The sequence below is a fragment of the Pinus tabuliformis genome, chromosome 3_2 (genome assembly GCF_031772625.1).
Source record: "Pinus tabuliformis cultivar Carrire ecotype Pingquan chromosome 3_2, CPIR1, whole genome shotgun sequence".
Taxonomy (NCBI): domain Eukaryota; kingdom Viridiplantae; phylum Streptophyta; class Pinopsida; order Pinales; family Pinaceae; genus Pinus; species Pinus tabuliformis.
Window position 1 is genome coordinate 779717819 of NC_142302.1, and position 12245 is coordinate 779730063.

Genomic DNA, 12245 nt, shown 5'->3' on the forward strand with positions numbered 1-12245 from the left:
AGAGAAGGAAGATCATAACAAATAGGTTGGTAATTCTTTTTTAAATCATAATTTCCGAAGTTTGCTCAATTTACTGTTTGTATATTAACTGTATCAATAATTGTTTTGCAGTTCCGAAGGATTAACGGTTGGCATAACTAAACAATGTATAAGCGGTAAATACAAGATAAGGGAAGCTGGCATAGCTGAAACCACTGTTTTGCCCCTGAACATACTTCTTTTGGATGACCTGAGAAATGTTTTAACAGTGAAGACGTGGCGAGAAAATCTTACTGCAGCAGAGAGATGCAAACTGCGTGCATTGCTTCCAAAAGGGCAGGAGAATGTGGTGGAATCTCTGCTTAATGGAGAGAATTTTCACTTTGGGAATCCAGTGATAAAGTGGGGAACAGATGTATGTAAGGGGCAGCAACACCCTGAAGCTCTGCTGAAAAGAGAATCTGAATTGAAGATTTCTCAGTCACAGTATTTCAAAGATCTCAGAACGTATCATCACGGTTTCATTGCCCGCATTGATGAGTTGGAGCAACTAAGTGAATTGTGTAATCACGATGAATCAAAGTTTTTGCAGGAGCTGAAAAGATGGAGGAGAAGCACCGAAGGGAATCGAAAAATGTAGAGATGATTTCTATGTGCGTATGGCACCTTTCACTCAGTGAGGTCGATGGATTCGCATTATTTAATTTTTGAAAGGTATAACTATCTTGAGAGAGTTCATTCATCCCATTTAAAGGTTAATTTTAGCTTTCATAAAAAAATTTATTAAAAAAACAAAACTTTTTTATATCTAAACGTATTTATTTAATGTCAGTATACTTTTTATTAAAGCCCTTGTTCACTGCCTCTTTCTTCTCTCATTTCCGACTTTTGTCTTTTTTAAATCCCAAAAACCCCCCCACAACCTACATTAACAATCTAGGAGAAACATGCATTACATGTACACAACATAAACTTGTCCATTCTAAGACCTCTATATTTAAACATCGACAGAACACATTATTGTGAATTGAAATTCCAAGACAAGGCAATGCCTACCCCATGGAAAGGTTTTCTTAAAACACTTCATATTATAAATTGTCCCTTGCAAAGTTTGCCACTTTAATCTTAAAAATTATTTGATTTAGTGGTTTTATGGTCAGGTTTTTAACGTGAAATTGGTGAGACCCGTGTTCAAATCACACAAGAATATAGTATCCTGCTATGGTGTGTTGTGCTGCACGAAATTAGTATATCTGACCTGCAATGTACCTAAAAAAGACTTCGAATTCTAAGATCTAACAGCCCTGAATTTCTGTAAGGTGTTTAACACTTAAACAGATCACTAAACTTCTTTAACCATTAGAACCTGTTGGAATGATAATTCCGGGAGCTGACAGTTGAGCAGCGACCCAGCTTATTCAGAAAACAACGATTGGACTTTCCCTGCAATGCGATCTGATCGCATATCGCACTTTCCCTCGTCACCCTTCGCTGCATGCTTGTATTATCTGCGATGCGATCGCAGATCGCATGATTTAAAAGTTATAGAGGCGGTGGCACATCCTCTCTCTTCTTGTGATGCGATGGTGTGATAAGCCATGCATTAAATTCAAATAAGATATTTTGAGGCGTGTAATTAATGATATTTACTAGGGTTGGTAAATGTAGGTGAAATTTTAAATTTTATTATTTTTTATTTCACGGAAGTGGGGAAAAGAAACATGTATTGTAAAGATATTTTGTGTTGTTCATTATATATAAAAAAAATGCAAGAGTAGAGACGTGTGGAGAGTATTAGCAAGAAGAGTTCTTTCTTCTCTGCAACGCAAAGCAGTGCTGAACCTTTTAGTTTTTCCTGTGATAAAATTAGTTTCTGGAACTGGAGCGTTCCTGATGTAACCTCTCTGTAGAGGAAGACTATTTTGTAACAGTTTTATCTTTGTTGTTTTCTAATAAAGATCCTGTAGTAGAAACAGAGCGTTGTTCTCTGTGTTATTTTTTTTGTGTGTTTGAAATTAACAGAAATTTCCATCATGGTATCAGAGCTAGTCTAGGCACTCAGTGAGTAAAAAAAAAACAGAGCTTGTTTTTTCACTGTAGGAGCTTTCCAGCAGAGAAATTTTTTGTTTTTTTTTTGTCAGTATCTCTTCTTTATTTACACTGGTTAAGATGGCAGATGCTGGAACAGGTTTGACAAATCCCCAACTGCCACAGTTTAATGGGAAAAATTATAGTTATTGGTCCATAACAATGAAAGCATTGTTTGCTTCTCAAGGAATATGGGAGCTGGTTGAAACAGGCTATGCTAGACCTGCAGATAGCACTGGCTGCTTTGACAGTAGCAGAAAGAAACCAGTTAAAGGGCGACAAGAAGAAGGATGCCAAAGCCCTCTTTTTCCTCTTCCAATCAGTGCATGAAAGTGTTTTTCCGCGGATTGCAGCAGCAACAAAATCTAAGGAGGCCTGGGATATTATCAAAACTGCCTATCAAGGCATGGAGAAGGTGAAGACTGCAAAGTTGCAGATGTTGAGGAGAGACTTTGAAAATCTCAGCATGAAGGAATCTGATACAATAGATTCATTCTTCACTCAAGTTATTGGCTTGATAACCCAGATAAGATCTCATGGTGAGATTCTTGAAGAAAGAAGGATTGTAGAGAAAATATTGAGATGTTTACCCTCAAGGTTTGAATCTTTTGTGGTAGCAATAGAAGAAACAAAAGATCTCTCACAGTTCACGGTAGATGAGCTGAGTGCTTCTCTTTTGTCTCATGAACATAGACTCAGCAGAGGAACATATTCCTCTTTTGAGCAAGCATTCAAGACCTAGATGTCTTTTGGCCAAAGAAGAGGTCGAGGCAGAGCAAATAACAGAGATCGTGGAAGAAGCCAAAACAGAGGCAGAAATTACCCTGCAAGCACAAGCGGAAGGAGCTGCAATCAGAACCAAGACGAAGGTTCAAGCAAACAGCAAGCTCATGGACAAAGGTATGACAAATCCCAAGTCCAATGTCATTATTGTAAGAAATATGGGCACTATGCTAATGAATGTAGGAAAAAGCAAAGTGACATGAATAATAGGCAGAATGCAAATTTTGCAAATGAAGAAGATAAGAACCCATATAACGTCCTGTTAACATGTAACATAGCACAAGACAAACAAGAAGATTTTTGGTTCTTAGACTCAGGTTGTAGTAATCACATGACTGGAAATATTGCAATGTTTGCCAATCTGGATGAAAATGTGAAATCTGAGGTAACAACAGGGACTGATGATACGATATCTGTCAAGGGTAAGGAAAGAGTCAGTATCCGAGCAAAAAATGGAGAACAGATGATTGTGCCAGATGTATACTATGTACCTCGTCTCAAATGTAATCTTTTGAGCATTGGACACCTCATAAACAAAGGTTACAACGTGTTCTTCAAAGATGATGTGTGTACAATCAGAGACATACCTTCAAGTAAGAAGATCATTGCACAAGTGCAGATGACCAGCAATAGAATGTTCCCTATCAAACTCAGGGCAGATTTGAAGGAAGGCAGAACTATTGCAGCTGTAACACAAGAAGTCTTTCAGGAACAACTGAAAGATGTGAATTGGTTGTGGCATTCGAGATTTGGACATCTCAATTTCGGAGGCCTAAATCTGTTGCATAGAAAGGGAATGGTAAAGGGATTGCCATTGATTGAGAAACCCGACAGCGTTTGTGAAGGCTGCATCTTGGGCAAGCAACATAAAGAAAGCTTTCCAGCAGGAAAGAGTATAAGAGAAAAAACACCATTGGAAATTGTTCACTCCGATGTGTGTGGACCGATGCAAACACCATCATTTTCCGGAAATAAATATGTTTTAACTTTTATTGATGATTACACCAGAAAGACATGGGTGTATATGCTGAAAGAGAAGAGTGATGTGTTTGAGAAATTCTGCCACTTCAAAACTCTTGTTGAGAAGCAGTGTGGGCATTATATCAAAGTGCTCAGAACAGATAGAGGAGGAGAGTACATCTCCCAAGACTTTCTGTGTTTTTGCAGAGAGAATGGCATACAAAAATAGTTCACTGCAAGGTATACACCTCAGCAAAACGGAGTTGCTGAAAGAAAGAATAGGAGCATTCTTGACATGGTCAGAAGTATGCTGAAGGCAAAACACTTGCCGCATGAGTATTGGGCAGAAGCTGTTACTTGCGCAGTTTACATCTTGAATAGATGCCCAACTAAAGCTGTCATGAACAGAATACCAGAAGAGGCATGGAGTGGTCAAAAACAAACTGTCACTCACATAAGAGTATTCGATTGTGTGGCATATGCACATGTACCGGATCAGTTAAGAAAGAAGCTTGATAGTAAGGGGGAGAAGTGTCTTTATTGGCTACTGTGATGAGTCAAAAGCATACAAACTCTATAATCCATCCACCAAGAAATTGATAGTAAGCAGAGATGTGCAGTTCATTGAAGATGAAGCTTGGGATGGAAGCTTAGAGAAGACAGTGAGTGTGAAGACAATTGTGTCTCACGAAGAAGAAGAGGAAGGGACAGCAGCAAATAATCCTTCCTTGGTGGCTCCTCCTCCACCACTACAAGTACAACAAACCACACCACAAACTGGAATTCGAACAGCCTTAAGAAGTCAAGGAAGTGCTTCTCCAAGCACATCACAGGGATCAGAAATACCGTCAAGTTCGAATGGAACTCCTAGCACACCAAGAAGACCAAGATTCAGAAATCTGAATGAGATTTATTAACAAGGAGAGGTAAGTAACAATACCGGTCTGAATTCATTATTCGCTTTATATTGTCATGTTGATGACCCAGTCCATTTTGAAGATGTTGTAAATGAAGATAAATGAATTGAAGCAATGAATGAAGAAATTGGTGCAATTGAGAAGAGTAAAACATGGGAGTTAGTGGACCTCCCTGTAGGCAAAGATGCCATTAGAGTTAAGTGGGTCTATAAGACCAAAAGAAATGCTGAAGGCAAGATTGACAGACACAAAGCAAGACTTGTTGTGAAAGGCTACAAGCAGCAACAAGACATAGACTATGATGAAACCTTTGCACCAGTAGCGAGGATGGAAACAGTCAGAACAGTGTTGTCTATTGCAGCACAACACAAATGGAAGATTTATCAGATGGATGTTAAATTTGAATTCCTGAATGGAGTATTGAAAGAAGAGGTTTATGTTAAACAACCTCCAGGCTATGAAGTTGAAGGCCAAGAGCATAAAGTCTGCAAACTAAAGAAGGCTCTTTATGGGCTGAAGCAAGCTCCAAGAGCATGATACAGCAGAATAGATGCGTATCTGATTGACAATGGGTTTGATAAGTATGATGGTGAACCCACACTCTACATAAAGGATAATGACGGTAAGATTCTTATTGTTGTTTTATATGTAGATGATTTGATTTTCACAAGCAATGATGCGTCTCTCATTGCTGATTTTAAAGCAGTCATGGAAAGTGAATTTGAAATGACTCACTTGGGCTTCTTAAGATATTTTCTTGGAATTGAAGTAGACCAAAGTGAAAATGGTGTTTTCATTTCTCAAGATAAACATGTAGAAGAAGTGTTGAAGAGATTCAACATGCAGAACAACAAGGCAGCTGTGACTCCAACCGTAATGGGGTTGAAATTGACCAAAGAAGACAACAACAAGGATTTTGATCCAAAAGTGTACAAGAGCATAGTTGGAAGCCTTATGTACTTAACTGAAACTAGGCCGGACATTATGCATGCTGTGAGTTTAATCTCCAGATTTATGGAAAGACCAAAAGAGACTCATTGGCAGGCAACCAAGAGGATTCTAAGGTATGTGAATGGAATGAAGGGGTTTGGTATTTTATACTCCTCTTCTGAAAGTTTCATGTTGACAGGTTACACTGACAGTGATTGGGCTGGAAGTGTTGATGATAGGAAAAGCACATCTGGATATGTGTTTCATATGGGATCGGGAGCCATCTCATGGGCTTCTAAGAAGCAACCAGTTGTGGCTTTGTCAACAGCAAAGGAAGAGTATGTGGCAGCAACAGCAGCAGCATGCCAAGCAGTATGGCTGAGAAGAGTTCTGAGAGATTTGTGTCATGAACTAGAAAATAACACAACCATTTACTGTGACAATAGCTCAGCAGTAGCATTGTCTAAAAATTTTGTTTTTCATAAAAGGACAAAGAACATAGACACCAAATTCCACTTCATACGTGAATTGGTTAACAATGGTGAGATTGTTTTGCAGCACTGCAGAACACAGGAACAACTAGCTGATATCTTGACAAAACCATTGGCAAAGAAAAGCTTTGATCATTTCAGGAAATGCCTGGCTATGCAGAATAAACCCAGCAGTTAAAATTAAGGGGGAGTGTTGGAATGATAATTTTAAACTGCCGGGAGCTGACAGTTGAGCAGCGACCCAACTTATTCAGAAAACAACGATTGGACTTTCCCTGCGATGCGATCTGATCGCATATCGCACTTTCCCTCGTCACCCTTCACTCCATGCTTGTATTATCTGCGATGCGATATTTGCGATGCGATCGCAGATCGCATGATTTAAAAGTTATAGAGGCGGTGGCACATCCTCTCTCTTCTTGCGATGCGATGGTGTGATAAGCCATGCATTAAATTCAAATAAGATATTTTGAGGCGTGTAATTAATGATATTTACTAGGGTTGGTAAATGTAGGTGAAATTTTAAATTTTATTATTTTTTATTTCACAGAAGTGGGGAAAAGCAACACGTATTGTAAAGATATTTTGTGTTGTTCATTATATATAAAAAAAATGCAATAGTAGAGACGTGTGGAGAGTATTAGCAAGAAGAGTTCTTTCTTCTTTGCAACGTACAGAAGTGCTGAACCTTTTAGTTTTTCCTGTGATAAAATTAGTTTCTGGAACTGGAGCGTTCGTGATGTATCCTGTGATAAAATTAGTGTCTGGAACTGGAGCGTTCGTGATGTAACCCCTCTCTGTAGAGGAAGACTATTTTGTAACAGTTTTATCTTTATTATTTTCTAATAAAAATCCTGTAGTAGAAACATAACGTTGTTCTCTGTGTTATTTTTTTTGTGTGTTTGAAATTAACAGAAATTTCGATGAGAACCGAGCACTTCAAATTTATTCAAAGCTCAATACATCTTTTTTAATTATCTTTCTTAATACGATGAAAATATCTGCAATCGGGTTGATTGTGAAATCATATTAAAATATCTGCAATTGCGTTGATTGTGAAATCATATTAGTTACTTCCAGTGGCAACGACGACGATTGCTCTGAATGGCTGGACCGGCAGAGGGCAGCCTTGGTGGCTTTTGTGTTGTTCGAAAGGAAGGCATTTTTTTTGAAACACAAAATCCACGAGTTGGCTCTGGGGTTGGAAGTAAGCAAGCTCCAGTTCCACAGCAGAGCTTCATGTACATGAATGTCTTTCTAACAGTGACTTTCTCTCACAGCTCTTGGCCGTTTTTCCAATCTCAAAGAATTCTCTATGGAAAGCAATTAAGTTAAATGCTTCGAGCATCTTGGTTTTTATATGAACGAGATTTATGACGCAATTTTTCATGGCATAACAGGCAGCAAGTTCGGCGATAAGAATTGCGTATGAGGGTTTGAGGGTTGGATGAGGAGGAAATTGCTCTGATCGGCTGCCTTCTCAGAAATTGCTCTCAAGTGACCAAATTTCAAAATATTCCTTCTAAAAGGTTCGAAGTTTGCAAATGGGTTAGTAGCATTAGTTTTACAATATGGAGCATTCTCCACGCTACACAAATTCCTTTAAATTTTATTGAATTTTCTACCAGTATTTTTTCAAGGGTTAATTTTTATTTGATTATCTATTGGTTTGAGATCCAGAGTTTGATATTCTTTAAATATGTTGCATTGGCAAGGAGATAAAACTGCAGGAATGGCTTAGCAAGTATGGTTGTTTTAATGGGAAATGAAATTTCAATATCAACATTTTGATTTTGTTTTGGGAAATTTGGTTTAAAATTTAGTGAATTTTTTTAATATTTTTAAGTTGCAGTGTAATTTAAGAATTTTAGTTTTTTAAAAAATTTCCACTATATTTTGAATTTATCTAAATATTTGAAAATATATTTTAAACAATAAAAAATCATAGTTTTACTATTACGAAAAAAATAAAAAACCAATAAAACATTCATAAAATTTTAACAAAACTATGCCTCTTAATATCACAAATACAAAACTACTATGATATGTAATTAAATTATTTAAATTATTTTCTAATAAATTAAAATAATATCATTGAAATCTGATTCATCATTTTCTAGGTAATACATAACGGGAGGTTCTACATAACGGGAGGTAATACATAACTGTAATTTCACTGACATGCCTTTCGATTAATGAAATTCGATTAAACTTATTTTGATTTCAAACTGTATATGCAGACCTTCGCAAGTCGTTATTTTATCATTAGAAAGACATAGGTGTGAAGGATTTTACTTGTTGACATGACTGACCAGCGAGGTCCGATCTTCGGTTACGATAATATCAGCACCACTGGTTGTTATTTTATCATTAAAGATATAAGGTGCGAAGGATTTTACTTATTGACACGATTGATTAGTTAGTTTCTATTTGTTGGTTAGGCATCACTGCCTCATTTAATAACCACCTTCTTTTTAAGTTCAATCAAAATTGTTTGGTAGTTAAAGAAAGCTGTCAAATTAGTGTGGCAGTGAATGATGGCATGAAAGGATATTGCTACACAATCATGATAATACAAAAATTTAGTTAGGAGTGAATGATGGCATGAATCGATATTGCTAAACAATCATGATAATACAAAAATTTAGTTATGAATGGAGAATAAAAGATATTGCTACACAATTATGATAATACAAAAATTTAGTTATAAATGAATGATGGCATGAAAGGCTACACAATCATGATAATACAAAAATTTAGTTATGAATCGAGAATAACCGATATTGAATTTGCAATTACAAGATTTATCACTTTTAAACTTACTTTTATATTAAAAATATTATCTTATTTTCTATTACAACAAGTTTGTTAAAATAAAATAATTACTAATGCATGAGAAGTTGGCTAAAAATAGAGAGTCATGAGTGAAAGGATTGAGTGTTTGAGTGTTGAGTCAAGTGAGTTAAGTGAGAAGTTAGAGTCAGTTAATTAACTGATCACATGATTGATTGAGTGTTTAAGTGTTGAGTCAAGTAAGTTAAGTGACAGACTATTTTGAATGTGAGATTGCATCTAGTTGCATGTCAAGATATTTTAGTCAATTAGACAAGGTATTTAAACCCTTCACAGGTTCATTGTAATCATTATGTTTTGTGTGATCAATAATAGAGCAACAGGTCATATTTTATGTGTGAATTGTGTGTTGTCTTCTCTACCTTTCCAACAAATTGATATCACAACCAGGAAAAACAGATTAGCAGCCATTTGTGTGAGATGAGAAATATATTGTTTCTCGTAGTGTCGTAGTGGTTGAGCATTAACGTATAATACGCAGACCGTTATAACAGCGTTAGGCTTCGCAAGGAGCTGCCGTGAGGAGTGTTAGCACGCATACAGGGTGAACCATTAGTTGATGTTAAAAAGGAGTTCAGGAAGTTTTCAAAGGCTTATTTTTTCAGGTGGAGTACCTTTGTCATATTCACGTGGGTTGTTCCATGAGATTAACATGAATATTTACGGTGATTGTTGTATGAGGTTTAAAGTTATATAAGGTGTGGTAAACTAAAGAAAGAGTTTTCCCAAAAAAAAATACGAAAGGGTTTATTATAAAGTTTTTTTTTTATATAAAAAATTAAAAAACGCTTACGGTTTTATTGAAAGAAGTATTTTTTTGAAAAAGAGTTTTACAAAGGATAAATTTAGGGTATTTTTTTAAAACGAGAATTTTTGGAGAAAGACGGGGAAAGATTATGATGTGTGGGTCATTAAGAGCGTTGCAGGTACATAATGTTTGGGATTATGTGAAGTTTGGGCTTTTAGAACCTATGAACGAAGAAGAAGAACAAGCTCTCACTAATGAAGAGGTGGAACAATGGAAGAAAGACAAGAAGAAGAATGCACATGCGTTCCAAATTATTCAACAAGGAGTGGACATAGCAATGTTCTAGAAGATTATGACCATGTCTTTAGCAAAAGTAGCATGGGATACTTTGGCGACAAACTATAAAGGTATGGCCAAAGTCAATATTGTTAAGTTGTAGAATACTATGAGAGATTTTGAAAGTCTGCAGATGAAGGAGATAAAGGGCATTGATTCTTTCATGAATTGGGTCATAACTGTTGTAAATCAATTAAAGATTTATGGTGAATATATAAAAGATCAAAGAGTGGTTGAGAATGTCCTCCGATCTTTGTCTACCAAATGTGATGTTGTGGTAGCAGCCATGAAGAAACCAAGGGTTTGGCATCATTGACAGTTGATGAGCTTATGTGATGACTTCTATTGCATGAGGCAAGGATAGACAGAAATAAGGAATCCACTTTAAAGACTGTTTTCAAAAGTCAGGTTTCTATTTCAAGAGACAGAGGTTTAGGCAAAAGTAGAACGAGAGGCAGACGATGAAGCAGAAGATATTGTCGTTAGAGAGATGACCGAGAAGATCATGAACATGCAAATGGAAGAAACTACAAAAGCTTCAACAATAATCAAAGAGTTGACAAATCAAAGGTGAGATGTTATTACTGCAATAAATTTGGTCATTTTGCTCGTGATTGTAGGAATAAAATAGGTGAGCAAGGGAACAAAAGAGCTAATGTCACTACAGAGAGTACTAACTCTATGATCCTAGCCTGCCACACAATGCATGAACCTTCTGCTAGTGTGTGGTTGTTAGACAGTGGTTGCAGCAACCACATGATAAGCAACAAGGATTTGGTTGCAAATTTTAATCAATCTGTGAAAACAAAGGTAAAGTTCGGGACTGAAAATACTGTGGAAGTAGATGGCAAAGGAGTGGTCAACATTTTGAGTAATCAAGGGGAGCTGAAGAGAATCTCAGAGGTATATTATGTTCCTAGTCTCAAACATAATTTGTCAAGTGTTGGTCAATTGACACAGAAAGGATATAGAGTTATCTTTGAAGGTTAAGAATTTGTTATATATGACAAGCCCCCAAGCAAGCAACTGATATCAAAGGTGCAGATGACAAGGAATAGATTCTTTCTTCACATTTTGAATTACAGTGGTCAGGTGAGTTCTTTTACAGTTGCATGTTCTAATGATTATTGGTTATGGCACTTTCAATTTGGACACTTGCACTTTTATGGTTTAAGATTGTTGTAGCAGAAGCAGATGGTCATAGGATTACCTCCCATTAAATAGCTTGCTAGTATAGAGAAAAGCAACCTCTTGAGCTAGTGTGTACAGACAGAGTCGATTGGTGGAAGTTGCTACTTCCTCACTTTCATTGATGACTATAGCAGAAAGACTTAGGTTTAGTTTTTGAAGTAAAAGTTTGAACCTTTTGCAAAGTTCAAAGAATTCAAAGCCTTAGTAGAGAACCAAAGTAATCAACAGATCGGGTGAGAAGGGTTAGGGTGGAGAAAATGATGAGGGTTTCCAACTAGGGTTAGGATTCTGGCACGAACCGGTTCTGGGAGTCCTGTTTCTGGAACAGAGATTAGAGGAAGCCTAAAGCCACTCGAATTTGACTAGAGAGGCGAGAAGCGCAGAGGTAAGAAGCAGTGAGGGGAGTCATAGAATGGTAGTACTGACGGAGAAATAACAGATGGGGATGGGAGGGGAGAGATCCCCTCCTACGAAAATGTAGCGGTAGGTGAGACGAGCAGAAATGGGGGATACAAAGGTGCCAAAAGGAGTAATAAAGATATTCCAGTCATGGGCACTCGTTGGCAGATAGGGTTGGGAAGTAGATGTCTACCTAGAGCAACGAAAAGACCCAGGTACGTAATTCCAAATAGTAAACTGAAAGAATATAGAGAATACATGAAAGATCATGCCCTGATTTGCGAGTTTGTGGGAACCTGACCATCTAAGAAAGACTTGGCCAAATGGATACAGCATCTATGGAAGCCCAAGGGACATATAGACTTAAAACTAGGGGCAAAGGGTTTTTTTACAGTCATTTTCACTAGCCTGGAAGATAGGGAGAGGATCTTTGAGGGAGGACCATATTTCCTTAATAACGCTGGACTATTCATAAGGCACTGGGAGGAATGCTATAGCCCAGATAAGGAGAAAATGCTAGCGGTGCCTATCTGGGTAAGACTGTTTGGACTCCCAATCGAGTTCTCGGAT